General features: G+C 33.5%; 1 protein-coding gene and 1 long non-coding RNA gene across 3 annotated transcripts in view; one reads left to right on the forward strand and one right to left on the reverse strand.

Moving 5' to 3' along the window:
• LOC135839603 (uncharacterized) overlaps nt 1-27,031 on the reverse strand; it is a 241,553-nt gene that overhangs the window by 169,278 nt on the left and 45,244 nt on the right. The window contains exon 3 of the long non-coding RNA XR_010557623.1: nt 20,228-20,291. This is a non-coding gene — a long non-coding RNA (uncharacterized LOC135839603). The remainder of the gene's footprint in view (nt 1-20,227; nt 20,292-27,031) is intronic.
• Nucleotides 2,109-27,031, forward strand: part of LOC135839596 (protein decapentaplegic-like) — a 47,679-nt gene continuing 22,756 nt past the window's right edge. Inside the window, exon 1 of one of the 2 annotated variants that reach the window (XM_065355693.1) lies at nt 2,109-2,602. The gene's annotated coding sequence lies outside the window, so the exon portion shown is untranslated. Of the gene's footprint in view, nt 2,603-26,568; nt 26,764-27,031 lie in introns of those variants that run through there. The other variant, XM_065355694.1, reaches the window with a different exon arrangement.

The raw sequence follows: 27,031 nt of genomic DNA on the forward strand, positions 1-27,031 counted from the left end.
TACTTCTGCGCGTGTATAGTTTTACCGTACGATCGCGCGGTATAAATGAATTTTCAATTACACATTCTGAGGTAAAATTTCACGCTGAACAACTTGGTTCTCTTCAATTTCGGCCATTTGTTCATATTTTTGGAGAAAACCGTAAAAAACGTGGTTTTTTGAGAGTTTTTTGAGCTTTTGAGCTTGACCCACCACTCCAAATGGCCGGGTGATGATTTCTATAGAAAGTATAGACCTAAAAATACATATTTGACGAAAAAATCGTTTTGGTATGTTTTTTTGTTTCGGAGTAATGTCGATTTAAAGTTTTCTTTTGTCCCTCCTTCTCCCCCCATGCGATGAAAAATTCTGAAAAAATTCATGGAGGTACCCCCATGTATCCTCTAACTATATTCGTTTACAGAATAAATTCATCTGAATTACTCGCTGATTCAGAATTTTTCCCCCGAAAAACGCGTTTTTTGGCCCCCCTGCCTGAGGGGGGTGGGGTGGGGAGCGGGTTATGGGCCCAAAATCATTTTTTGGGGGTACTAAACATACCCTGTGAGTTTCATCGAAATCCGAGGTTAAGGGCATTTTGCCTATCTTATCGGGGGGTACCCTTACTTTTCATATTCAAAGGCCAAATTAAAGACGTCTGAAAGAAAAGTAATTTATACCATTCGAATTTATTCTAATACTTCAACGAAGTGACATTAAAAAAAAAACTTGCTTTAGTTTTTTAATTTTTTTCCCAACTCGTAGGTTGAAAACCTCACTATTTTTCAAAACCCTCTCACCCCTTCTTCTTATTAACGGTCTGATTGGCTTACAAAAAAAATTATTTGAGAGTAAAATATAATATAAGTATTTTGAGGAATCAGGTGCTTTTTTTTCTCATTGAAAAAAGCTGCGAGTGAACGTAGACCAATCAACAGTAGGTAGATTTACGACACCTTTTGCAATTTAAAAAAAAAAAAAACAAGTTTTAAAATCATTCTGTGAAACGATGATTAGGTAATGAGTGAACCTATTCAATTTTGATTCATTTTACTAAGCATTTGAATTCATTCAATTCATAGAATAATGTATTTTCATTGAAAAAGCAGTAGTATTAATCGCCCCCAATTTCACGATCAAAAATGTCTCATTGACAAATCAATTGATTTGAGCTCATAATAAGTACTTAATCAATGCAATGGCAATGCTAATTCATTTTTATACGAATAAAAATCCAAAGCCTATTGCATTTTTTGACAAGTCATTCTAAAAGAAGTTTATTAGAAAAAAAGTAAGTTAGGTATAATTCATTAAAACATGAAATTTAGCTGATACCTGGCAGAAATTTCAAATACGTAATTGTTATATTTGATGTTCTGAAGTTCTGATCAATACTTTTTTTCACTCCGCTTTTAATTTTTTTCTTCAATGTAACTATTTTGCAAAAAATCACTCAAAAACAATTGAAAAAATCTCTTGAATGAATTACATTCCCAATTCTCAGCTACTATCCTACACTCACTTTGAAATTTCACCATACCATAACGAAAACCATACAAATACACTATAAAACCTTCATTGCACAGACAAAAAAAAACCACTCCAAACCGAAAAATTTCAACATAAAACAGTTCCTTACACGCTTTCTCGACCAAATGAAGAAAAAAGACGTCATTTCCGAGAATCGATCTATACCTGTTTCATTCATCGCCCATATCCTTCAGGTGAACCTGGTTGAAAAATCACTTTAACAATACTACCCCACGAGCACGTAAAAAAAAAATCAACAATACCGTACAAAAAAAAGAGAAAAAACCTTTCAACACCAAGACCAAGGTACCGTAGCATGGCGCTTAAATGTAAATGATGCTACCTTTAGGCGCACTTTCCCTCCACTTTCTTCTCACCTGGTTGTAACAAGGAGGGGGAAAATTTTACATAAAAATCAAATAGCTTACAATTTTCTACAAGACGTTAACCCATTTCGAAAAAGAAAAAAACAAATAATTTTGAGGTTAATATTTTAAAATAGATGACATTCCATACCTACATCCCCTCTCCAATTCGTGTATCAAATCAACCGAAACTAGTCTCCTGAGAGTCTACCGTGCTGGATCATTCTTTTAGTCTTCTTTCTCCTCGTTTATCATTCGCAGGTAAAAAAAGAAATTAGGTATTTCGCGACTGTTCCTCCAAAACATTTCATTATTTTGGAACATCGAATCAGTTATTTCGTCATTATTCGAAACGTGTTAACGTAATTTATACGCGTAAGTTTGTTTCGAGTATTGCACATTTTTTTGTGCTCTCTCTCTCACTCTCCTTTTATTTTAGTGTGTTACGCGAGTATTTTTTTTTCACGCCGAGTACGCGCGTTTGTACAGTGTGTTTTTTCTTAAATCTATATAATATTTTTGTTTTCAAATAATCGGTTTATTTATGTCTCGATAAAAATGTCGTTTAATGGTTGATATGACGTTATTGAATTTGTTATTTATGTGCAAAGTGCGAACCGGACGTCATACAATATACCGATTTTACGAACATGTAAAGCAGAAATCTAGCTTAAATGAAGAAAGAAAGGAAAAAATTTAGCCAAAGGAAAGACAGCAAGCAGAAAGCAGTAAGTTCGAATTCCAATATTATTTATTAATTAAGTATATTATATCTAGGCTTCTATAAGCATCGCAGATACTTTTATTTTGAAACACGAGCATGGTGATTTTTTGAAAAATGCATTTCCCGTTCGAGTCGTATCGACAAGTGCAATACAACTTACGTAAATAAAATTTATAAATCGAAATTTCTGGATTTTGCCGCGTCATAAGTGCAAATCGTATTTAATACGAAACGTAAAAACAAGTTCTAACTTCCATTCGTTCTTGAATGCCTATAGCACAAGAACGATTGACCTATTTAAATGCCATGTTTACCATCCGAATTTGAAAACTTGGATAATTATTCGGCTAAAAGAAAGGTTTTCTCATACGTTGATAAAAAGTGTAATACGAGTTACGTTGTACGTTAGTCACATAAACAATGCGATAATTAATCGACGAGGTGATAAGAATGGCGAGAATATCAATTAAATGAAACCTACTGCATGATATAACTTGTACTAGTAGAATCAGTTCCCTATAACGAGATTGATTTCGATGAAATGTTTTCAATTTCTTTCCTACATACTTTTACTGTTGTGATTTTGTTTGATATGAAATGTACATTGTACACGTGTTCGATGAATGGGATTTTACCTGATAAGAACTGAAATTGATTTTTTTTTTGAAATTCTCAAGCACCTAAAGGAAATATTTATTTTAAAGGGGAACCGATTAATTTATTTGAAATATGCGTCAAAAGAACATACAAGTACCAAATACCTAACAACAATTTTTAAAAAAAGCAACACGATCAAAACGTTTTTGGCTGATCAGAATGAAAACGTCTTCCAATTTTGTTACACTCATACCTATTTTTTTTAATTCGCTGAATCGATATTTATTTCTGAAAATGGTAAACTGAGGCCTATAAAACAACATATTATATTATCAAAAATACCTACAGTAATATTCTTTTGAGCAGTATGAAGTTTTTAGACATCCTGTAGTTTGACTCTATGAATACGAATCCTAGAATTGTAAGTGCAGTTTTTTTGAAGAAATCGAGGAATTCCACAATAAAGGGTCATAAATACAGTATTCATAAACTTTACTTCGAATCGTGAGTCCGGTTTCAGCTATGGCTAAGCAGTGGATTTCCCCTCATTTTAAAAAAATAAACGCATGAAAATTTCATATAACATTAAAATCAACATTTGAGAGTTCACTCTCGTAAATAAGCAATAGATTCATCTGCAAAACTTAAATTTCATCCTGAAAAATGATTTCAAAATTCATTACATAGCCAAGTCATTCCAAACAAGGAAACATAGTATGTCCTAACCCCCCCCCCTCCCCACCAAAAATTTCAAGTGCTGAAATACATTTTGCAATTTTTGAAAATTTTAAAAATTCAAAAAAACTGTTTTAAAGACGATTTTTGAACGTTTTCACAAAATATATAATTTTTTGAGCAAAGTGATCCAATATGAATAATTTTTTCAATTCTTACATATCAATAACTTCTAGTTTTGAGTCATTCTGGAACCTCCAGCGATTTTTTAATTTTCTCCCAGCAACTTCAAATCATTCTGGAAATATCAAAAATGAACTTGACAATTTATAAATTTGGTCGGAGCTTATAGGGCACCCTCTTGGCCATTTTAGGCAGTTGCTGTGAAATTCTAAGAGTACGACTCCAAAAATGAATCTTTTTAAAACTCATCGTTTCATCCAAAAAAAATCTATTTTTACTTAAATCCTTAAATATACCAATTTTTTTCAAAAAAAAAAAAAAAAACTAAACACAAGACAGAACATTACGAATTGAAATGCTCTGGTTTTTAGTTTTGGAAATTTGAACTATTATTAAGCTTTTCTTAAATGACAAATCGAGACTTTTGGATAATTTTTGGCAACAAAGAAAGGATTTTTTCAATTTCTGACGAAAAAGCTAATTTTTAGCAAAATAAAACGAGACTAATAATTTTAATAAAAATAATGGTTTTTAGCAATTTCTGGCAGAAAAGCAAAACTTTAGGACGTTTTTGAAAAAAATGAGTTAGATTTTGAAATTTTTCCAACAAAAAAATGACTTTTTTGCAGAAATTTTGTAACAAAGCAAAGATTTTGCAAGAAGCATAAATTTGTGGCAATTATTTGCAAAAAATAGTACCTACTTATTTACAATCTTTGCTTAAAATGAGACTTTTTTTTGCTTTTTGGGTAATTTTTAGGAAATATCATTTGATTTTTTCTGCAAGACGTATGAAAAAATTGATTTGAAATTTTCTTTTAAAAAGTAACTAAAGTAACAAAAATTGTAGAAAAAGTAACCAACACAGAGGGGGAGGGGGGTCAATTTCAAAACTAATTCAAGGTGAAAAAAGCTAAAAAAAAAAAATCAAAAAAAATGATGACATTTGAGCTGGGAACCTTTACTGTATGCCTGGCATATTTTGCTCCTTTGATTACAAATGCCCACAAGGAGCTAAAGTTTGGGAAAGTTTGCAACGATGAGCTCTAAAATTACCTTTTACCACTGCAAATATGGGGGCTGAAAACATCAAAAACCTAGTAAAAAAAAATTTTTCAATCAATCATTTTAAAATTACCTTCTCTGTAATTTTTTTTACCTACTGGTTTGGTAGTAAAAATTCATTGATTCATGATGAGTATGTGATTCAATTTTTTTTTTGAAATTTGTTTCAATTATTCAATCAACAATTGCATTTTATGTGTTTGATTTGATGAATAAGAATGATCGATAGATTCTCTGATTTCTTTCAGTAGTTTGACCGTAAAATTTTGTTGATTGGTTCGTGACTCAAATTTTTTGGTAATTTCCTCTAATTGAATCGACAACTGCATTGCATTATTTCTGATTGAACCAAAAAAATCCAATACTTCTTCAATTTGTCTGATTGAATCACCAACTCCATCGCATCATCTGGTTCAATCATTACCTAATCAAGTCTTCAAGATAAATTCATAATAATTCACAATTATTTTAAAATACAAAATCAATGATTGAATCATTAATCACCGATCGAATCAATAAATATGATTCATTTGTCAATTCGATCAGAAAAAATTATAAAAAAATTGAGTCTGTAACAAATTATTGAAATTTTACTGCAAAACAGAGGAATGAAATCAGCAAATCACTTTTCTAAATTGGTAATTTTCAATTATTGCTAAATCGGTGATGTGATTGGATCTTGACCATTGAAAGAATCGGTAATTGTAATAACGATCACCAAATGAGTAGTCTAATTTCAAACAAAATCACTGATTCAGTAATTGAGGCATTTCCAAACACTTGTCAATTTCAATTTTCCTCTAAAGCAATGCACATTAATTTCAAGCTGATACCATTCAAAGTATTTAGATATGTGTAGATGGGAAAATTAACGATATTCTATTATCATTTCCGACAACACGCATAATCAGAGTAACGTACCAGGACATAAAAAATCAAACAAAAACGAACGATAATTATTTTGAAAAGGAAATTATAAAATTCACATTACACGCAGCATCCCATTCAACCTCCTTGCTTCAGCATCTCGAACCGGACCACACCGGCATATCGGCATAACCGGCGTCGAAAACCATCATCGCAAAAAAAAAACCGTGAAAATGTGGCGAAAAATTCGCAGCAAGAATTTCGATTTCATTGAGGAAATACTTATTAGCTCTTTCCTGTATGGTCGAAAAAATTGTTAGCACATGCTGGAAGGCATCGTATATTTTACACATTATATAAATACCTACCTAAGTATGTATCTATGCAACAACAAAACGAACTACTGACCGATGATGCACATCGTTTAGTGAGCAAAATTACAACCACTCTTCTTGTCATACCCGCACGCCGCCGCAGACGCGTATGTACTATTTTTATCACCTTCTTTTCCAAGTCATTGAGAAATTTCATCAAATTAGCCGATGAATCGTTTAAAATAATCCCAAGTAGGAAAGATAAAAACCTCCTCGGAACCGCCTCGTTCGTTTATACTCGTATATTAATCGCGTGTATACGGTAAAATGATTAAATAATGAAAGCCGTGAAAAATTAATGGTTCCAAGATCGATTTATGCGTTCGCATGTGCGATAATAAGCATACCGCGTCCACATTCCGGTAATATTTTGTCGGTTATCGTGTCTAGTGGATTGACTGCAGGCGCACCCTTAAACCAGAGCCAAAGATGCCACATAAAATCTATGCGTCATCACGATTGTCCTTTACCTGTCGTGTCGCGACACGCCACTTTGCAGACAACACTCGTTCATACAATCTGAGTGTCAGTGTGTACGTGTGTGTGTGAGAGAGGCTTTTGTAGATTCTTTTCTCTTCTTCCTTTTTTTTCCTGTTGTTCTTGGTTTTGTTTTTTTCCCCTCCTCCTTTCTAAATCATCTATGTAGCCTGCACGCTGTTCCGTTATGTGAGGTTATTTACGATCTCTTGTACTGTAATGGAGTCGTGGGTTTCGGAGATTGCGCGCTATTACCAGTACAGAGAATTGGTTATTTGCTCCGGCTTCCACGTACTGGTATAGGCTTTTGCTAGACGTGGACGTCATCATCGGACTATAGAATACACAGTGGAATTCTTTACGATTTTTCTTCGTGTTTTTTTGGTCGAACCGTAGAAGTTTGCTCCTTAGATACTGATTTTAGACTGAATTGTGACAGTTTCCTCATGAGTGATGGGTATTCTAATGGATCTGTATCGCCTATTGGTCCCCATGATTGAAGACTTCTTCCAGCAGTATGCTAATTTTAGTCGACTTGAAGCTTTCTTCTGGATGACCACAATTTCATTTTCCAATTTTTGACCAATTTTTGAAGAAAAATTCCCTCATCAGTGATTAAAGTAAATGAATCGACTTTCGGCTCGAATTTCATTTCCCTCTCACTTAAAAAAAATAGAAGCCCTTTATTCCACTTTTTCTTCTTCATATCTACTAACACTGATGAATATCAATATCAAGATCATGAGATATTTTCTTTTTTGAATCCTAAAGGAGTTAAACCTGAATAAAATTACAGTTTTTGAGAACTATACATATTTTTCATCCGCTCCCTCAGAAAAAAATGAAAAATCAGCTAGGGGCTCCTGAACGGTTCGAAACTACATATCACCAATGGACCTGATAAGTAGAGAATAGGATACGAATCGCATTTCAGTTTTTTTCCCCCTTTATAATGGACACGAACAAGGAATGTTTAATTTTTTCAAAATAAACGCTGGAGGAAATTTTGGATGTGAACCGGGGGGGGGGGGGGGGGGGTTGTTAAATCCGAGTTTGTGTTGAACTTCATCGTCACCATTATATATAGGCAAACATTTTCTCGAAAACAGGAGAATCCAAAAAAAACCGCTGGAGGCTCCAGAACGGTTCGAAACTATCACCAATCGACTCAGTCGATCTAAAATAGGGTATAAACCAAATTTCAGATTTTTTCGTCAATGTATTTGCAAACTCAGAATCTTTCATTTTACTCATATTATTTTTTTAAAAATAGGTACCTAATCAATCGCTGAAGAAAATTTTGGATTTGAACGGATACAAAAAGATTTTGAAAATATGTGCATTAATCGATCGAAAAGGTCACAAAGATGGAGAATTCAAGTTTATAAGGGCTGAATTTCATTCTTTGCACCTTACTTAATGACGTTATAGCTTGAAAAAAAAAATATTGGAAAATTCAAAAATCCGCTGGAAGCTTCAAAACTGTTCAAAATCATTACCAATCGCAACTCTGAGGGTTGAAAATATGGTGCAAAGTAAATTTCAGTCTTTTGCGTTGATTTGATACAAAATTTTGATTTTTCAAAATGAGAAATAAGCCAAAGAATTTTAAAAAACTCTTCAAAAATTAATAATACTGAATTTCAGCACTTGAAATTTTTGCTAGTGTTGTAGGTTTGGGATCCTCTTTCAAATTCTGTTCGTCCGGTTCAAAAATTTCCTATCGGTTGGGATTCTTTCCTTGATTAACCCTGTAAAGACAATGTCCTAAACGACAACTTGATGTAATTTTTTACATCACGCTGGAAAGAAAAAATTTTCCACAACATGATGTAAAAAACTACATCACAACTACGATACTGTAGAAATTCTTTTTTCTAGCGTTGATGTAAAAAAATACATCAAGTTGTGAAATTTTTTTTTAAATTTAACATTTTGATGTATTTTTTAATCAAATTTTTCACAAATTTCATTGATTATAAATCTCATAATTCAATTCACGAATAAATAAATCGTTGGTCACTTATGCAAAATAGCTAAATTGTACGTTGTTGAATAGAAAATGAAGAGAAAAATGGTGGGCCGAGAGGGACATTGAAGGTTGGGAGAGGAGAACTAATTGAAAACTATGGAAATCAGTTTTTAAAAATTTTTCTTACCAATATGTATCTGTATTATGAGCTTGAAGATGAATGATAAATTCCTCAAAAAATAAGTCTTTTGGGTCATACCTATTCTCAATTGAAAAAAACGGAAAACAAAAAAAAAAATTCAAGAAATGAAAGTACATAAATGTAGTGAGGCTTGAGACCTACATTTTATCCAAGAATTCGCCTGTGGCGCTTTCAACTCCACAGTTGCAGCAATTTTAATATTTCGAAGGGCTTTTTGGCAGAAATATGACGTAAAAAACTTGAAAAAATTTTATGACCTGTTGCCTCTGTTCATTTTCCATAAGCATAACAAAAATTCTAAAAATTTTAGTCAAATTGGTGATTATGAATTTTTTTATTAAAAAATCACGATTTTTCGAATAAGAGGTGAAGGGAAGGAGATGCTATAAAATTATTTCAGTTTCAAATTTTTTTCTGATTGGTCAATTAAAAATTGCTTTACAGTGTTTTCAAAATTCGAGCTGAGCTAGACTCATTTTCCATGAAAAATCAAAATCTGATCCTTGGTTGGAAACCTGAAATTCAAATTACATAAATACTTACCTCATTTCGACTTTTCAAGAAAAAACTGGTGATTTTGAGTCACTTCAGGAGCTTTCAGTAGATTTTTGAATTTTCCAGTTTTCAAAAAAATGCCAAAAAAAGGATTCAGACTTCAGCAGCTCCTATAACTGTTCTCACAACTCCTTCGTTATTGAAGCATAATCTTTAATAATTCTTTAAAGAATTGCATTAAGTATATTGATTTTTTTTTCCAACTATTTGTAAATCAGCAACATGATATTATGTGATTAAAAATTGGCCAATGGTGAATGATATGATAAGGCTTTTCATTTGACGTCAGACAGGAACACTTTTTAAATAATTGCTTCTTGGACGATTTACTAAAAAAAAAAAATCCAAAAATTGCCCTGTATGTGTTTTGATTTATTTTTTTGAGTCAGCTTCGTTCGTTGGTTCATTGAAATTGAAAACGAATAAAAATATCTAATTATAATCAAGAATAATTTGAACTACATAACGTTTGAAAAAAACAAAACCGTCTTACTGGATTTTTTTCTGTGCATGGCGAATGCACCATGTCATATACAGGAAGCAAAAAATTGAAAAAGGCTAATTGGGCCATTTATAATCCAATCAACGATACCATTATTTGTCAACTTTCTCATATGTATAACGAGCTGTACACTCTCACTGTGAATTTCGACCTTTTCATCAACGTTAATACAGTGTATAACTTTCTCGCGAAACGAAAATAATTTACCGGGACAAAAAAAATGAAATAAAAAAGGTAAGGTGACTTTCGTCTATAGACACGACAGGTGTAAAATTGTTGCATATATCGGTGTATTGGTACTAACTTTCGATGATTCATAGTCATAGGTGTTTAAATGGCATCGCCTAAGGGTGCGAATTTCGGCATATTAGGTCGATTTTGTAATTTAACGAATAAAGGCCGAGGAAAAAGTCCGTATTCTTTCGATATGTATTTTGTAGGAGAGAAAAAAACGCTTTGGAGCGTTGTTTATTGTTCGTTTTGAGATCTGAATGTATATAGCTTTGGGTTAAGAAATTCCGATACTATGTGAACATGTCTCGCTGCTCGGGTTTGTAATTGAAAATTAAAAAGTTGACTATAATATATTCATATTTGAAGAGCTATTGTCTAATTTAGTATATTCGAATCTGAAGGCAATTCTTCAATAATGTAGCATTGTTTGCATTCGAAAACAAATGACTCGGTAACAGTAGTATTGTCGAGGGATATCAGAAACAAAAGAATCATCTGAACTGGTTCTCATAATAATCGGTCATTTTACCATTCAAGAAGAAGCGTAGAAAATGCACGGTATAAATTAATAAGCTTCGATTGATCCCTTTTCTATAACTATGAATTTGAAAGGCGAAAAATTCTTCGATAAATTACCAAATATCGTTTTTTTCTTCTCCTTCGTCTTTTTGTTGTATGTACAAGTGCGCCGCGCGTTGTAATCAAGTTTCAAAGAATTCATTCGGATTCTAATATGAATGATGGTTCAGCTTCATCGGCACGTTGTTTGATGATGACTATGTCGTATACTAAGAATGAATATCGAAGGCCGTTCTAACGTCGTGTGTAGACGTATGGGAATTTTCGGCAAAGGATGCAACCACCTTTGTTGCCTCGAGATATCAAACGATTGAATTGACGACGATGCGAGGTGTTAATGTGCTTCTATCTGTACACTAAAAGTTGAAAGCTAAATTTTTATTGAAAGTTGAAGAATGATGATCTATGGGTCGCAAGAGCAACACTCAAGTCATCATAGTTTGTAAGTAGTTGGGATGAAATTTGTTGATCAGTACAGAAAAAAAGTTTTCTGTATGACTGACGTCAGCTCTATCAATTTCAAGACTATACAAACAAGTATGCAAGGATTCAAAATGGGTTGCCTATTTTACGAATGGAAGGGGGTTATTTTGAGACTGGACACCCTTTATATTTTTGTGGCATTCGTGCACCTGCTTTCAAAAAAACACTCCTATTGTGGGCCAGGAAATCGTGCTTAAAGAAGGTAAATTCGTTAAATAGGTCCAGAATAAGCCATAGCTCGATTTTTAGCAGCCCAAATTAATTTTTACGGCTTCTGGAAGAAAATTTGAAATTCTGGAGGAATCTAAAATCACGCTGTAAGCTCAGAAGAATGACTCAAAATGGTGACGTTCAGATGGGAAGGGATGGTTTTAGACGAGATGCAATCATTCGAACAAATTTCAAAAATTTCTCCACGAACTGAAAACTTTAGATTTTTTTTTGCAGGTAATAAAAATTCTACTTATAAAATCCACTTGAGGTGTCCACCTAGAAATTGGCTCAAACGTGGATAACCCATTTAAACAGGTCTGGAATACGCCTTAATTCAATTTACAGCAGCTCAAATTGATTTCCAAGGCTTCTGGAGAAATCGAAAATTGTGCTGGAGGCTCCAGAATTACCGAAAGTGGTGAAATTCGCCTTGGTTCGGGCGAGTTGAATTAGTTTTAGGAAAATTTGATTGGGGGGGGGGGGGGTTAGATCATGCTCTTTCCAAAAATGGCGGTCCCGTTCAAATCGGAAGAGTCAGACATGCACACAGATCATTACAGCATTGTATTACGAGTACATGAAAAGCCCAGAACATTTTCTATATTATTCGCTCTATTTCTGTCCCACTTTTTCTTCCTTCTCAACTACGTAGAAATCCTAGGTACATGCACCAATAAACCCAAAAACGCTCGTATAGAGGACACATCGAACCCAAACTACCTCTACTCGTAGGTATACCTATAGGAAAAAACTATTAGAAATTACACCCAACACGCATTTCTACCTGTTTTTCAATCAGTACCTACAATATAACCGTAGAAAACAGGAATTTACGTATACAACGGACAAAAGATTCGAGTATGCGGCCCGGACCAAAGTGACATTCAATTTGAATCCAACAAAAGTTTTTTATCTGACTTGGCGACGTTATGTCGTTGAGATCTCATTGTGGTTTTCAAGTGCAAACCTTCTTTCAACAATATTGAAACAAAAAAAAGGAACGAAAAAGAAGTAGAAAAAACAAATTATCATTCTCACGCGTGCACGGTGCACACTGCACAGGCACACTGCACTCTGCCAGTACGAAGCCAGATTGGATGCACTTTCTCGTCACCATTCATCTCCATACCATACAGTAGTTTGCGGAAATGTAAACAAAGGTATCTTGATTCGAAAAACACTCCGGCTGTGAGCTGAGGCGTGATTTTTCTAGCCTGAATGATGCTTAGCTGCTCACATTTTGAAGGAAGATATCTAAACTGGTGGAAATGTTGTCTCCTTCTTGGTAATGTCTTATGCGTAAGTAAAAGATGTTCTGATTCAAAGGCTGGCTCGATTTTTTTCGTTAATTTTTTGATTCGTGTCCAAAGAGAGAAAATATTCATAATTGAAAATTTATTATTCGTTGAATTTTACGAGTGTAAAAAAAACATTTCCAGTAAAATGCTACAAATAGGTATATTATTGTTCAAGTATACAATTTCCCAGATTTTTGAGCATCAATATTCTCCAAATGTTTAATTTTCTCTTTTGATGTTTTTTTTAGAACTCGCTTTCCCCTTTTAAACTTGACGAACACGATCTAAAAATAATTCTTTGCAAATAACAAAAGCTTTTGGCAACATTGCAAAAAAAATTTTTTTCATGAAATCGTAATTTGTTCTAAATTGCATGAAAAAACACTTACAGTGGGCACAAAAAGTACTGACACACCTCATCAAAAATCTCTATTTTTTCAAATTATTATTACAGGCTAAAATTTTGAGATAATTGAAAAAATGAAACCATCATCTCGTGGGAAATTTAATTTCTAGCAAAAAAAGTGAATTATCACGTTTTGCCAATCTTCAATAGGGTGGACGATATTCAAAAAAATGACAAAATAAGTAGTAGGGTGAATTTCTTTATTATTATTTTTTTTTCAAGCTTGTTCATCACCTTCAGTTTTGAAGATATAGCTATAGTTTGTCCAAAAGGACATGTTTTATACAAAATTTAATTTTATAGAAAAAGAACTCAGCAGTTGGCACATTCGAGATATTTTCACAATTGAAGAAGCTAAAATAACTTTTAAAAAACAGAAAAAAAACACACTTTTTCTCCTTTTTTGCTTTAAAACAGTTGCAGCTCCTGCAGTTTTGAAAATATTATGCAAAAGACCATTTATGTGGAGAATTGAATCTCTTACAAAAAAGGTTCTCTGATTTAAAAAAAAAATGATACATTCAATTTTTTGCAGCCTTTACAATTTTGAATAACCCAGTAACGAATGCACACTAAAATAACATTAATTCACTTTAAAGACCAACATTCCTTCAAATGTCAAGATAGGCATCCTCGTGGCTCGTATTATGGCAAACGTGTGGTGAGATGAAAGACCCCCTACATCTTACTTGAAATAACACCAAACGCTTCCCAACAATGCACACAGCCTTGATCCTCGACCACGACAAAATGTTCAACATTTGTGTAAGAAAACTAGCATACGAATCTATTAAAGGCGACTCCATACATCACCCTGCTAGCTAAATAGATTTTCTTTCAGGATTGCAATTTATAAGTACGTAGGTACAAGTACAAGTAGGTAGGTAGAGGTGACAGAAATTGGCATACATTACAAGCGCAAAGATTACCTAGTAAAATTTATAAGACTTGTTGCACAATTTTCATTCATTAATTTTTTTGTCTAGTGAATTACGTAAAATGTTTTGAAAGGTGTTTCCTTTTTTTCCAATTATGCAAAACTTTGGAAATTTTAAATTCGTCAATTTTCCATTATAGAGGGAAACCCGTTATCATGAAAAACATATTATACTGTAGTAAATAGCAATTAAAGTAAACAAGCGTGATTTATTAAATCAACATTTATAGGTTTATGGGTTTTTTATACAATTTTTTGTTGACATTTTTGGAAAAATTTAAAACTTTTTTTTTGACAATTTTGTCGAAAATTAGAACTTTTTGAAAATTATTACGAACAATGTACTTAGGTAATCTTTTTCAGTAATTCTGAAAAAAAAAAAATTGACAAAAATGAAATCTTTTTACAACTTTGACAAAAAGTGAGATTATTCGACAATTTTGGACCTTATTTATAATTTTGCCAAAAAAATTAGAAATTTTCTGACAATTTTAGCAAAGGTCAAGACTTTTGACAATTTTGACAAAAAAAAGGAAAATTTTTGAAAATTTTAGAAAGAATGAATTTTTTGACAAAAATGAGGACTTTTGACAACTTTTTTAGAAAAATGAAGACTTTTTGTCAATTTTCGCGAAAAATTAAGACTTTTTTATAATTTAGGCTTAAAATTAATCTCTTTTGACAATTTTGGCAAAAATTAGAACTTTTTTCAAATTATTGCAAAAAATGTAAACTTTTTTGGTATTTTTGAAAAAAAAAGCTTTTTTGACAAAAATATTGCGGATTTCGTACTGTTTTCTGGGTCGAAAAGGAACTACATACATATTCTGTGAAAGAGAAAAAAAAAGTATTTTTTCCCCTACATTTATATGAATCAATGGAAGGTGTTGCCTCCGCCTCAGAAACAAATTTTGTGCTGCCTAAAATAATTTTTCAATTTTCGGCGAATTTTTGAAAATAGCCTATCGATACATTGATTTTTCCATTGAAATTTCTAAAAATCAGTGCACATAGCATAAAAATCACATCACCTCATCTACTAATAGGCCGAGATCAGTTTAAATCAATTTGACTGAGTCACCTGTGATGCGATTTGCTTTCAGTGTTCCATTTGGGACATCGAACTCACGAATATAATCAAACTTTCAGCTTTCAAAATTGATTAAAGTACTTGCTGGAGTAATCCCAATGCATTGGAGAAAGGTCAACTGTTGATGTAGACTGCTGATTGTCTCAAAAATAGTCAAAATTGAGGCGGAGGGGGGAGGGGGTCGGCCAATTTAATAGATAGGTAGGTACCCCAATTTTCAGATTTTTTCATAATCTAATGTACTCATCATTTTTATAAAAAATAAATGAATCGACGTACCTATGAATCATTCCGGTCCTTTTTGGAAATTTGTTAAAAGCAAAAAACTCAAAATTCAATCCTTAGGTGCAGGTATAATGAATGCTCTTTCAACGTTCGTTCAACAGCAATACGTGTAAGAATTTCACTTGTGAATAAAACCAAAAAAAAAACTTGTTCTTCGAACTCTTGAAAAGATACATCTACCATTCGCATTCTTACTCCAGTTATTATCTTGGCAAGTATGCGAACACCTACAATCCTACATATTGAGATACCGAAAAATAAAACAATAAAATACTCGGAACTGAAATCATCCGTTGAAACCACCCTCAATATACACGTACAATATCTCCCTTTTTAAAATCATTTTTCGCGGAATCACATTCACTAATTATCCAGTGTAGAAGATCTGACAATTGAATTGTTAAACATGCCAAAGTTGTGAAAAAAAATACAAATGAATTTATTAAAAAAGAAATTATAAACGGGAGAAAACAAACAAAAAGAGAAGAAAAACCAACGGACTCGTTTTTTATTGTTTAGTAATGCCATCTTTACCTCTGCACAGCACGTTCAACCTATAGTAACCTTTCCAGGAATCGGAAACCTTAAATTGTGAGGCTACTAAAACGGCAAATATGGGAGCAATAAAAAAATCACCAAAAGCAAACAATACCGACCGCGTGAATACGTCGAGCGGTCTTCAGGAAAAGTAAAGTTCAACGCTTTGGCAACAATTTTACAAGATAATAAATCACTTGACAAGGTTGCTCTTTGCATTCACCAAAGACTTTTTTTCAGAGCTCGTCAGTTGTCGATTGTACTTAGATTTAAAATGTCAACTTGAAAAGGATCTATCATTCTCTCTTTTACGTGGAATATTCGATTCACGTTAGCCTACAACCGAGTGCGATAACCTTTGAAAAAAAAATCAAGTTCGAGGTGTTTTGAATGCACTCGCATTACTCATCAACAAAAGTATCCTATGATAACAATATGCACAATGCAGAAAATAAAAGGTAGGCCTATATAGAAGATTACTATTCTCGAAAAGAAAAAAAAACAACAAATCGCCATATTTTACGAATCATTATTTTCACGAAGAATCGAAGAAATTACAAACGAGATGAAAAGAAAGAAAGAGAAGTTACCATAGTGAAAACGACTATGATGCCTTAAGTAGTAAAAGAATTTTCGCTGTCATTAATACAAAGATTACCACTGATAAATTATTGACTTTATGAACGTTTGAAATATAGTACGTTAAATATGTATTCCGTCCAGGCATTAAACGACGAATAGAATTTCAAGAATCTTTCGATGACGTAATTTTTTTTTCACTCGATAATATAATGAACCAGTTTGTTCAACTTTCGTAGTAGTGGATTCGAGTTACATCAACATATACTATACATTTAAATTCCAAATTCAAAAATTTGAAAATCAACCTAGAATTTTAACGGCGACAAGAGTCGACGATAAATTATAATACGCGTGTATTTCAACGACCGACAATTTACTACGTAGAGCTAATTCACCTTATGAACCTCGCATATTCGTAAACGGATTTCCAGTTTTGAAAAAAAAAGTGTACGAGTAGGTATATCTAGGATTCTAGGTATACCTTCTCCTTACTTGATAAAAAAAATTATAGCGAGGAATTTTGAGCTGTGTTTTTGTATACTTAAATCTTCATTAGTAGTATAGGCAAGATAGTGGAATAGAAGATTAAAATTAGTCACATTGGGCCAAAGATTAACGCTATCGCAAAAATTAAAAAGGTACCTGATAAAGGGCCAATTTGTTGCTTTTTTTGAAAACCATAAATCATAACACGATTTTTTTTTTAATATTTGAAATAATTCATTGGATAGGCAGTTAGGCACGTCTCTAAACCAACATACGTTGAAATAGGTCTAATCAAGTAATCATCGAGTCATCTAATAGGTAAATGTTTTTTTACTCACGATTAACTCACCAAACTCAACTTCATCAATTGGCATTGTTCAATATCTCAAAAATAAGGAAAAACGAAATTCTCAAGTCGTCAGATGAAGAAGTAATTTGAACAAAAGTAACAGTGGTTACAAGGGAATCTTTGAACTGACACTCTCCGATTTCAGATGTCAGTCAAGCTCATTTTTTAAGATTTTCGAAAATTTTGAAAATTTAAAAAAGCAGCTGTTTTAACGACAATTTTTAAACCTTTTCAAGAAATGAAATTTTTGTTGAACAAAATCAAGCCATATGAATAATATTCTTTCAATTTGAAACCTGAAACATCAACAACTACTAGTTTTGAGCTATTCCGGAGCCTCCGGTTGTTTTTCAATTTTTTCCAAAAACTTCAAATCACTCTGGAAAGACCAAAAAAAATTTATTGAACAACCAAAGTAAATTTTTGACCAATTTGTAGATTTAGATTTCAGGACAAAAGTGAAAAAATTAAATTTCAAATGAAAGTGTAAGTCTAAGTATAATGAATTGATGAGCGTTTTTTTTTTTTTTTTTTTTTTTTTTTTTGGAAAGATATCTTCTGGTACCTGACTCGAAAACATTCTTAGCTTGGCCTTTTTGGAGCCTCCAGCGATTTTTTTAATACCTCCAGAAATTTGCAAATCGCCCCACGTTTATTTTTGGCCTTCCCAGAGTGAATTGAAGTTTCTGGAGATATTGAAAAATCACTGGAGAATCCAGAATGGCTCAAAACTAGAAGTTGAGGGAGTTGAATTGAAAAATTATTCACATTGTTTGACTCAGCCCAAAAAATTTTCATTTCATGAAAATGTTTAAAAATGTACTATAAAACAGCTTTTTTAGATTTTCCAAATTTCCAAAAATTCGCCAAAAATCCAAAAATAAACTTTAGCAGCTGAAATTTTGGTTATGGGAGTTACTCAAATCGAAGGATGTCAGTTCAATTGATTTTGCCATTTTATTTGGAGAATACCCCCGAACTCCACTTTCAGTAACCCAAGTTAATTCCTGAAAAATCTCGAAAAATTTAAAGAAATTTCAAAATTGAGCTGGGAGATCCAGAAAGTTTGAAAACCTCGCAATTCGATTTCAAGAAGTTAATATTGGCATCAAACTTAGTTTTGATCATTTTTTTTTGTTTTTACTGAAAAAGTAGGTATAGGTAGGTACATTAAAAAAAAGGGAAAATTATAAATTTCAGAAAATCGCCCAAAAAGCCAATTTTTCGGTTATGGGGTTTTTAGACCAAGCTCTATCCTAAAATCACATTCTAGTTCAAATTGAAGCGGGCATTCCGAGAGGGTTTCTTGTAAGAAGTCAAGTTGTTGAGTAAGTATTTTTCTGGGAGATACCTATGCCTTTTTCAAAAGCAGGAAATTTTTGTTCAAAATGGCGATTTTTTTCAAATTTGAAAATGAATAAGAGAAATCAAAATTTAGGTTACTATGGTTTTGGAAAATGCTTTTTTCACAAACATAACTTTCACTAAAATCGGGCCGGACACCCGAAGCGGCTCCCTTGTAATACCCACATTGTTCTACATACTTCTCATTCATCTGAAATTTTCAAAAAATTGAATAGCTTGAAAATTACTTTTCTCGAATTTAATTTCTCATTCGTATTTTTTTACAAGTTGAAAAATCAAAAATTCAATATTCGTCTTTAACCAATAATCTTGAATAATTTTAATGTAAATAATCCAGATTAACCTCCTCCCCCTCCAATTTCAACTCAATTATTAGTCTATATCAAGGGTCCAACGAATTTGGATTTGACATTTTTAAAGCAGATTTAAAATTTTCAATTACCTATCTAATACTCTATTAAATTTATGGTTCTTTAAACAAAAATGATAAAGAGATTGAAAAGTTTTCATCATTACAACATCAATGAACACTCAAAATTGCTCATATTTACTGACATTGACACTCAAAATTTTACTTTCATCAACTCTAAAAACGTCGGGGGGAGTAGGGGGTAATCTTTTTCCTGTCTTTGAATTCAGTAGAATTGAATTTTCCAATTTCGACACAATGATCTCAAAAAACAAAGCCTCCCAGAGAAGAACTATTCGCAGCGTATACAAGTGAGAAATTTCATGTTCTATTAATTTAATTTTTTTAGTAGGATTTCTTTGAGATATTTTGAGCGAAATTTGAAAAGTTCAACTTGAATTAATATTCTGAAATAAATTTGAAATGCTTTCAATTTTTTAAAACGAAATTTGACATAGATTTTTGAGAAAAAAACAACAAATCCTGCGAGAAAAATGAAAAAAAAAAACCAATTTCACTAAGCATTAAATTCCTTAACATGCGGAGTGACCCGTTTTTTCTAAAAGGTTTTCATTTTTTAAATAATTACCGGAAGAGAAAACTCCCCTCCTAACTTTCTAATCCTACGCTATGGTTTTCCACTGTTTTGAGAAATACTTATTCAAAAATCAGTTAGGTATCATTTTAAATCACTTTTTCAAATTTTGTTTAAAAAATTAGCAAACGATATAAAAACTGATATTTATTTATAGGCTTATTTGGTGGGAATAGAGAATGGAAATATGGGAGAAGAGACCTCAAATCGTCTCTAAACTATAAACTAATATGAAAAATTGAAAGTAGAGGGGGTTAAGACTATTAGATTTCTTCGAAGGTAATCTATCAATATTTGAATACTGACACTTACCCTCGTGAAACTGATCGGTTGCCACCATGCAGTCCATTATTTAGTTGTCTGAAGCTGCTAAATCCTGAATAAACAAAAAAGAAATCACATTTAAAATCAGTTCAGGTGAAGTGAAATTATTAATTTAGGTACCCCTTAATTCTAAATCACATCATTTATACATCAAACCGAGATCAAATTGCGAGAAGACTCCGAGCAAAACACAAACAAATCAAATTCCACGGAGCATCTCTCGATCAGAAAATTCGACCCACGAACTCGATCAGTTTCCCACCCCCTACCTTCATCAATTTTCAGATACAATAAAGGAAAATGCTCAAATTCATATAGGGATCGAGAAGACGAAACAGTACAAAATGAAACCAGGTATGCGATACAGTTGCATTGCATTTAGATGACCAAGACTGCAGCAGGCAATAGTCATTATACGGTATCTTGGTATCCACATACGTAAAATGCATCTCGAATACGTATACTACAAAAATGCAAATTACGCAGGTAAAAAACAAACCTAAATTAATGTTGTGTCAGAAAAAAGGATGAATTTTCGATTACTATCTCGTCGATACGAATTTTATTGATATTTAATGACGTCATAGCGCGTAAACCGGTTACAATCAATAAACATTTGACAGATAAAACGCGTTCTGAGCTGGTCAAATAGTATTTCCCACTAGGGTAACACTGTTTGGTTATTTGCAATTTATGGTACGCTTACGCTTACATTAGACTTTAGAGATGCGGATTGCGGTGCATTTGAATTTGAAGACGCGCATCGATGTGAAAGTTTACAAACCACTGGTCTAGGAAATGAATAAAAGTTTACATTTCGCACGAAAAACGTCCAGAGAGAGACAGAGAGATCTCCGCCATCGTTGATGAAATTGATCGCGTTTCCGTCAAATTGTCTAACACTAACAGCAATTTAGCGTTAATTTTGACGATTGTATGTCAAGGTTACGATTTGAGTACATAACAATTCGATACTATGCGCGTTTGCGGTTTCACAACTGTGCGAATGTGGCATATTATACCGCCGTATAAATTATTATTTTTCGAAGCTCGCGACCATATCGTAAAACACGAAGAAGGAAAAAGAAAAAAAAACGGTATCACTTTTCAAAAAGATCGAGCTAAGCAACGAGAATCTTAACAAATTTAAATTAGCCGAATTCATAAACAACATAGTTACACATTCATTGAAATAATTAAAGAAATCGTAAATTCATCAAAGTTGTCACTTTTATTTGCCAGTGAAATGGCAAAATTAGCAGCAGTCTTTACCTGATGTATACCAATAAACATCTGCGGGTAAAAAAGTCACGTACCATTTTGAAGACTTTGAAATACACATCGCATAAGTCGAGAAAAAGAAATCCTAAACGTTTAGCGAAACGAGGTTAGTAACCTGTTGAAATGGTGGAGAAAAAAGGCCATTCTTTTCACGATTTTTTACAATAAAACTGCCATCTGAAACGTGCGATTTTCTCGAAACGGAAATACCTATAACGGAGAGAGCAAAATTTACAACCTAAAACAATTCTCGACTGAGTTAAGTATCGAAGAATCGAGGGGTAAGTAAACGTGGCATGGCACTGGCTACGAGTGTATATACGAGAGAGTGAGTAAATTTCTCGAAGAGCCCAGAGTGTAATCCGGTGATAATCAAATAAAGACTAGGTAACACCAAACAGTATAAAACGCTCTTTAAACATATGGTATAATAATCGGGTGTGACCTCTGATATTTTCAACAACTTGCCAGTAGGCTACTCCGAGTTGTATATCGTTGTCCGCTGTATTTTTAATGCCAGGTGTTCAATCTAACAAGCTAGAAAAAGCCAGCGCAGTACCAGTACAGGCCTTGAAACGAAGCCAAACCAACACAACATTTAAAATCTAATCTGACGTTTTGCCCACCGGCCATTTGTCACCGATCAAGAGATGAGACAATCTTCCACCACGATTATCTACCATCGCTAAATGTTTGTTTCATTTTCCATCTCCTCCGTGTGCTGTGCTCCGGCCAGGCCGCGGCCGCCGTGCTGCCACTTGCTCCTTGCTTGCTTACTGCTGATGCTGGATGAAGAAGAACGACACATATCGTGCGCATGTGTTAGTGTGTGTTTCTTCTTCTCTTTACCACATCCATACAGGCCTTCTGTATCTTCTATGTATCTTCTTCACAGCCTCCGTCTTCTCTTGAGTTAGCTGAGGTAATAATATGTTTTCTTCTATCCTGCTTGCGTCTATCTCGTCCGTGTGCCTGTGCGCGGTGTGAAAGCTTATTATGTACTCGGCATTGTTTCTCACATGTCCACTGTTTTAATTCGTAGTACACAGAGCATACCAGTTTGAACTGATGAGTTGTTCCTAATAACGTTGCATTGTCTACTGCACGATTCGCTTCCTCTCGATGTCATTTCATTGTGTAGGGCAAAATTCAACAGAAACGATGATGCAAAAATCAAAATTAATTGGTCATCCCCCAAAAATGTGAAGATTTGTTGCATTTGAACCACAAATGCAGTTTTTTTTTCACCCTATAGAGGTTGACATCTGAAGAGATCAAAACTGAGAAAGGAAAACTGAAGCTTTGGACTTCGGAGGGTTAAAATGAAAGTTTCTGTGATTGTAATCGACTATGAATTGAGGTCTGTGAGTTCAAAAAAATGAGCGCGAGTATTCAAAATTGAAATCAAACAACATTTTTTTTCACCAGTTTACTCAAAAATGCAATTATGAAGTGTGGAAATCAAATTCTGAGAACCAGCCTCGAGATCAGATTCTAATGAAGCTAATTTTTAGCTCATAGGAAAGAAAAGGCATTTTTGAACCGATGCACCAAATTTCAAGTCTACAGATACTTTTATTTGTCCTCAATGCAATTACATAGAATGAATGTGAAGTGGAAATTTTATCTTCTAACTATCTCTGGTTAAAACTAGATGAACTTAGAGTAAGCCCCACTCCATTTTCAGGGGCTCGAAATTGATTAAAAACGCCTTCTAGACCCTCTGTAGAAGTAAAATATCATGTTGAAGGCTCCAGAATGGTTCAGTCACTCTAAATGATGAGATTTGAATTTGGGGAGTTGATTTCAAACAAGATACAGCCATTCATACAAATTTCAAAAAAAAAAAAAATTGTTCGAAGGAAAATTTTTGATTTTTTGAAATTTTTCCCTTAATGCAGGTCAAAAAACACACTCGAGATGTCCTCCTGAAAATCGGCTCAAATGTGAATGAACCATTTGAACAGGTCGAGAATAGACCATAACTCGATTTTATTAGCCCAAATAAATTTCCACGCCTCCTGGAGACGTGTTGAAAATTCTGGAGGAATTGAAAATCGCTCTAGAGGCTTCAGAATGACTGGAAATTTTGATTCGGAGTTGTTGATATCGGTTTAGGGATGACTTTGCATCATTTTTTTCTGAATGAGTATGTATTTTTTTAAAGAGCAAAAATTGTCAAAAAATGTAGTTTTGAATTTTTAAAAATTCGCCAAAAATCGTCAAATCAATTTTGGTAGCTGAAATTTTTCAAACCATGCTCTTTCTAAAAATCACGGTCTTGTTCAAATCGAAGGCAGACACCTCAAGAGGTCACCTCAGGAACAAAAGAATAACTAAATTGAAGAGTTATGAGGTCAGTTGCACCCTCTCCCCCCACCCGAGCTAATACTGATCTCAGGAGACGTCTCCACAATACAATTGAGCACCAGTTCCTCATAACCTACTCCAAGAAAAATTCTATAGGTACTTTTTTGAACCATACATTTGGCATCCCAAGTCTTTTTTGACCTTTCCTTATTTTAAAGTCTCATATTCCTGAGTTGAATGTTCTGCTCAAGAAGGCTCACAAAATATGAAGTAATAAAATGAAAAACAAAAAAAATTATCGTTACTTTTTAGTTTTTTGTTCTTTTCTTGAACAAGCTGAACGATAAATTGAAATTATTTTTCTCAAAATCTTTCAAAATATGGTTCAAAGGCTCCATTTTTTAAAAAAATGAAGATTGTGTCCAAACAGGAAGGTCACAACTTACAAAGTTATGATTATTTAAGTCAATTTAAGAAATATGCTAATACAGTTGAAAGAAAAAAAGTTGCAATTTTGAGGGTTTTTTTACAGGGGAACCTTTTGAACTTACACTTTTCGATTTGAAATAAACCAAGCTAGATCGAAAATGCACGTCCTAAAAACCCCCGTAAGCAAAATTTCAGAGGCTAAAGTTCAATTTTGGATTTTTGGCGAATTTTTTAAAATTTAAAAAATTCAAAAAAACTTTTTTTAGGTCGATTTTTAAACTTTTTCACAGAATATAAATTTTTTTGAGCAAAGTGAACCAAATTGAATAATTTTTCCAGTTTTGTTTTGTGCCATTCTGAAGCTTTCAACGATTTTTTAATTTTCTCCAGAAATTTCAAATCACTCTGGAAGGGTCTGAAATGAACTTTTGCACCGTATTGACAACAAAATTTAAATAAAACCCTCGACGAATAATTCCTGCTCTATTAGTTTTGGAAGGGGCGAGGGGGGCACTATTTTATACAAAACTGCTAAAATATAGCACCCTATTTCTACACACTGAATATTCGAATTATAAAATTATCAAAAATCAAAGAAAATTCAGCGAAATTTTCATCATAAAATTTCTCAGCCAAACTAGAACACATTTCAGTTGGCAACATTGTTTTTATAAATGTCAATTATGTCGTCAGCAATGACCAATACGTAATATACTGCTTGGTAACCCTGGTAGGTTAAGCTGAACAAAATCTAGTGACCCATTGTCCCATTTCTAAGATGGTAATACGATATGATATACGAATCCGCTGCTGGATGCTGCTCATTATCCACATTCTTGCATAAAAAATTCAACAAGTCGAAGAAAAAAAAATTCCGATACAATATGAGGTCTGACAATGGCCTCTAAACAGCAAATTTGTCAAATCACTTTCGCCACTTCCACTTATTTCCGAGTATATTGGCATGAAACTTTGGTACAGTTATTATTCGTAAATACCCATGCAGCTTTCACAATAAAATCCAGCTCGAGATACGATTAAATTGACAATTTTTACAACTTCCTTCCCACTTCCTAGGAAAGACGTCGTTTTACGATAAATGATTCGAGTTACTATTACAGATGTCGTTTTGAAATACCAAACTCGACTCGGTGACTCATAGATGAGCTATTTGGTTTTTCTAAAATCACACGCGACATTACGCACGTTCGACTCGAGAGTAAGTGTAGGTACATTTTGTGAACGAAATAATTATGACGTTTAGGAAGCAGTTAAACGACGATGAAACGGATCATTGGAGCTGTCAATGTAATAACTTATAACTCTTGAACCATGCAACAGAGGCGAGAATATAACGAGGTGCGTTACGGTAACGTAGACTAACAAACAGCCAACAGGTAGCTGAGGAATCCCAGTCACACGTTTATGTGTTTGACAATATTCTGCTTCTGCCTCTGCCTATGCCCAGCGCATTAAGCCATTAGGCGTCAAGCTGTCTAACGAGCGTTTTGACTGGTATATTAGAAAAAGAGAGAAAAAAACACATGTTCAGGTATATAACCGAACCTTAAGTCCTAATAACCTGCATTAAGGTCATATTGTTTCCAAACTGCCTGCTTTCCAGTTCCCCTTTAGAAATTTTTATCCAGTTTCGACGAAATCTTTTCACAGGCTAGGTTTTCGTCGCAGCATCCATCGTTTGCACTTCTGACTTCCGTTTCATGGCAGGATACTGATAATTTCCTTCAAACTGTTGCAATCGTATATCTACATACGAGTATGATTTCAGTTTACTCGATAGTTGCATTCAGCAATTCAGCGTAACCATATAGTATGCAGATTTTTCAAACAATAGCGAATCATTATGATTAAATGAAAATTATGACGTCAGCGAATAACTTTTGCATTCCGCTGGTTAGGTATTTCGTAAAATTAAATTCTTACGTAGACTGATGGAAGGAAATTCTTAAAGTTCGATATGTTTAAGCTTGAAAAGAGGTTAAAAAGGTTTCACCTACGACTTTCATTTTCTGTTCGGTGTTCGCCTTCGCATCTTCGATTCGAATTCGTATATTGTAGGTACATACATACGAGCAGTTGTAGTTTTCAACATCATCAGTCATTCGAAAGCAGAAAGACTTGTGCCAGTGCCTTTGTTAGTCTTTATTCTTTGGCTACCAGTATTGAAAAAAGTAACCTGTTTTTTGTGATTGGCTAGGGTGCTCTCCTCGTATCCCTCCTTTCCCTTGCGGATATCAAAACAATATGCCACAGCACGTGTCTCTAGTCGCCAAGCTGTCTCGTCTTATACTACGCGCCGGAGAGTACTGCGTGTGTGACAACCGTTTTGTAAGTTTGTCTTGTGTATTTTCCTTTCCACATGTGTGTGTTTGTTTTCGGTTCCTACCTATCGAGGGATATCAAAATTGTAAATATATACCTAAGAGTAGTTCGAGTACATGATAATTTTAAACGTTTGTGCTCAAGATTTTTCATTATACAAGGTAAGAATAGTAACATTATTTCAATGTGTCGAATCACGTCCCTATAGATTTAAGATCGAGTGATAATTATAGTGTGGTGCGAACACTTTTTTCACTATTCTGGCTTTGGTGAGCTTGATCTGCTTATCTTTTAAATATGTTTCGATATTTTTTAATTTTTATATTATTTTTTCGAAGTATCTAGACAACCATATACTCATTTTAAGCTTTGATCATTAAATCCGTATTTTCTGCTTCAAGATGGCTAAAGAAAATTTTATTGTGGGCA

The sequence above is a fragment of the Planococcus citri genome, chromosome 3 (assembly GCF_950023065.1).
Source record: "Planococcus citri chromosome 3, ihPlaCitr1.1, whole genome shotgun sequence".
NCBI classification, from domain to species: Eukaryota; Metazoa; Arthropoda; class Insecta; order Hemiptera; family Pseudococcidae; genus Planococcus; species Planococcus citri.